The sequence below is a fragment of the Mirounga leonina genome, unplaced genomic scaffold (assembly GCF_011800145.1).
Source record: "Mirounga leonina isolate KUSES-001 unplaced genomic scaffold, KU_Mleo_1.0 Mir_413, whole genome shotgun sequence".
Classification (NCBI taxonomy): Eukaryota; Metazoa; Chordata; class Mammalia; order Carnivora; family Phocidae; genus Mirounga; species Mirounga leonina.
In genome coordinates, this window is record NW_023270734.1 from 1,111,346 (window position 1) to 1,115,461 (window position 4,116).

Consider the following 4,116-nt stretch of genomic DNA (forward strand, 5'->3'; position numbering starts at 1 on the left):
CATATAGAAGAATAGTTAAGGAAATAAAACTATAATAATAACTTGATAATTGTGTATAGTGCTTTACAGTTCACATCAAAAGGAAATGTCACCTCCTGAATCTCCAGGAGAGTTGCCCTCCCCTTTCTTTGTGCTCCCCAACACCTCTCGTGAGACCTCTAGTGTGGTGCCCTCAGTGAAGTACCCTCATTTATGTTCCGTGCCTGACTCCTCAGCAGAGAGATTTCTTCAAGAGTGGGGAGTTTAGCTTTTTCAGTTGCACGCTTTTATGGTCCGGCTCCTGATAAAGCACAATATGCTTTAAAAACACCTAATAGATAAATAAATGAATGAGTGGGTACTGAATAAATGAACGTTATTTCTACATTAAATGTTTGAGCAAGGCTTGTTATATTCCTATTTGATGGTGATAGAATAAAGAAAAATAAGAGCAGATAAATCTTGCTGATAACAGTGGAAAACATATTTGTGGGAGAAAGTTTGGAGTTGTCGGTGAAATTAAGTCTCTAAATTTTCCTTAGAGTTCTTTTATTCCCAGAATAGATACCAGTGAGTTAGTGGTTCCCATTTGCGACCTTAGGTCTGCAGAGTTGAGAAACTGATTTAATTAAGTCCTGTCTTTCCCTAAGAGTTAGAAGAGAAACAGTGTTCTAAGAGTTGGGAAAAAAAAAAAATCATAGAACAAATAGTTACTATGTAAATTATGGAGTATTAGGTGCTTCTCTGAGTATTTTCTCCTTCATGATTAAATGTTAATCTCTGAGTTATGCACTGTAATAATAGATCCAACTGAAAAAGTGTTTCTGGCACTAATGCATTAAATATGTGCATGCAATTTGAAGGCTGAAAAAAATGGCACATTCTTGGGGTCGGGGAGATGAAGAACCGTCTGAAAATTCCTGCCACTCTGGGGAAACAGAATGTGATTATCTACAAGGTTAGCTGATTTTAAATACTGATTGCCAAACTGTTCAATAAAATATGAATACTTTTTATGGCGATCCATATCACATGTTACATATCCTATTTCGGGGGCAACGTGCACCTTCTTAAAGAAAGAGGCGCTAACTAGGTAATGCCAGATATTATAAAGTGAGTGGAAACGGAGACTGAAGTTTCCGCTTTTCCTATTGGTTGCTCCACTGGACTTTAACCTCTAGGAAAAGACTAAAACTATAAACAACTCTCAGTATCCATGGTAACGTGCATAAGAAGGTAATTATTTTTTTCTTTACATTTTTAAATTTGAGAGTTTAATAGGGTATTATATGCATTGCCTCAGGCCCACAATTCCTGCAGTTGGTCATTAAGTATCAGGAAATGCCCTCTCTCCCAGTCATTATTGCTTAAATAAAATGCCACTTACAAGCCTGGCGAACAAAAGGGCCCCAGTGTCTGTGTAGGGCATACCTTGACTATTGTGGCGATTTGGCAATGAATGGGCGTACCCACAGAGCACCTGGCCCAGAAACCAGGCTTGTGTCCCAGGAGCAGCCTTCACAAGGAAGCCTTTTCACTTATGGTTAATGAGACTCAAGGAACAGCTCCGGCCTTTGGGTGAGCACACCAGAAGAAAGGCCCCAAAACCATGTTCTCGTATGGTCCATCAGCTGCCATAGGAATGCTGCGGGGGCCCAGAGTTCTGGTTCTGGGCAAGTCCCACGTGCGTGAATTCCATCATAGTATGGAGAACAACTCTCTGAGGTTCCGTTTTGGAAGTTTTGGGTTTGTACTATTTAGTTTTTTTTTTAAGGAAGACTCATTCACAACAAAGCCAATGATTGAGCAGGTGTAAAGGGAGAATTTACTTACAAAATCGATCTGAGGTGTGTTTTACACAGGCAGAGTGATTGACTCGGAAGCCAGAAGATTCAGTCCAAGTTAAAACCAAAACTCCTTTCCCTGGCTACAGAGTGTCCTTTCGCTTGGCCTCGCCCCCACCCCTACAGCTGGGTGGCTTACCCCAGACAGATGCCAACCTCAGCTCATGGCTTCGCTTTGCCTGCAGGGGCAGCCTCAGTAAACCTGTCCCCAGATGACTCGTGCAAACAAAAGGAAAAATATGTGCTGAAAACTCAAGCTAATCTAGGAAGTTCTAAATTTAGGTTGGATTTTTCTTCCAAGACTTTGTTTGTAAATCAGTTTTGGGAACTTGGAACAAACAGTGCCCATGGAAACACTGTAATAAATGTGGCTATGCGAATTGAACCCCTCCTGAAGGTGAAATAGTACGCATTAGCAGAAACATCTTTTATCAGTTGTGTTTTTGTCAATCTTTTCCAGTTACATGATGGATTAAATGGGCTTTTGCGGGCGGGTGTAAGAGGTGGACCGCCATGCTCAGTGGTGCCTGTGGGAAATCAGTCCCCACTCAAGAAGCTGGCTACGTGAAACTCTCCTCCTGCTGCCAGAACTTCGCAGAGAAGAGAGAATTCCCTCCACGGCTTCTGAAATGCGACCCAGAAGTAAGAAGGGGCAGGCTTTTTAATGTAAGGGACATTCATAAATTTGGTGTTTGTATTTTAGGAGCTGCCGGCACTTAATTTAGAAAGTATTACAACTGTATTAGGCAGAAGGTGAACTTGACAGAGTTTAGACCAGGAAGTTGAATAAGGAAACATAAACAGTAAAGCAAAATATAGAACTAAGATTTGAACAGAGATAGACCCTGGAACTAAGAACTTCATAGCAGAGTTATGAGCAAGACCAATGTTCTGGTGCCAAACAAGGCAATGCAAAAATTTCTTGACTAGAAAAAGTAAAGAAATTTGGGAGCAGCAAAGCAATGGATCGTGATGCTGATCACGCAAACGTTCTGTTCTTCTTTTGTCCTTGTCTGGGTTGATTCTAAAAGTTAGTAAGTTCTGAACAGTCTAAGCTATCACAAGGTCATGTGTCCATCCCACTCTGCATCCATGATCCACATCCTAGCTACTTGCCCCCCCCCAAAAAAAGCTGTGAACAGCAAAGGCTCTCATTCTAGACAATTCCCCAATTGTTTTTGCTCCCAAATGGCAAGAGAGAGAAATAATTTTTTTCAGTCAGAAGGAGGGGTGAGGTAGGATGCGGGGAGGGGAGCAAAAGATGGAGCCATGATCTATGAGGAAGAACAGGAATCAGTTTAAGGGATTGTGAGGGGCAAGGGTCCTTTTGGAACAGAGAGAGAGAGAGAGAGGACTCCATGATTCCTGGGGAAAGGAATTAAAGTAGCGGGCCAGGAGGAAGGCAGAGGAATGCTGTGTGAGATGCATGAAATGATGTTTGGAATCTTCCAGAAAAAAACAACAACCCACAAATAAAAATATATGTGATGAGATCAAATGTCTTGTGGTACCAAGGAGGGAGCAGAAGGTAAATTCCTCAGCAAGAATAGCAATTGTGGGACTGACCAAGAACTCTCCAGATGGCCAAAATTGAGAGTGTATGCCCGGTTTACCTAATACCCAACGTGCCAGGAAATCTCCCATGCTCTTCAAGCTCCTCGGGAGGAATTTGACTTTCTGTTCTCCTCACCATCCCGTTTGGGCACCTCTGGGGAATCTGTGTTTACATGTGACCCCAAAGAACCACACCAGCTGGGGTGGGGGCCAAACTCCTTATGCTTTTGAGGAAGTGGAGAGGGATTCAAACACCTTGTTTTTTGTCATCATACGTGTCCTGTCATGGTGGTGGGGGTGGTGGGGAGGGAGCAATTTGTTCCAATTACCACAATGGCAGATGATAGAGATTTTTCAAAGCTGTTTTGGAAAGTGCTCCTCTGGGTCAGTTAAGAAAAGGGCCATGCTATGTTATTTTTACTGCACCCAAACAAAAACGTGGCTGTCCGTAAAGATGCTGTTGGAAGAGCAGGGGAGCTAGAAGTCTGATGGTTGGGATAGATTGAAAGCATAAATTAAATTACATCAATGGTGGGAGACTTTTCCTGCTCCTTGAGACCTGGAATTTTGAACATCTGTGGGACTGGCTCCAGTCTCATTTTTCAACCCTTAATATAGAGGCTTAACACTTTCAAATATGTTAATTTCAGAAAAAAAAAACGTTTCTTGCTTACTTAGTTCAAGTAATCTCTTCCTGGATGAATTAAGTGAAGAGGAATAGGAAAGTCAATTTAAAAAA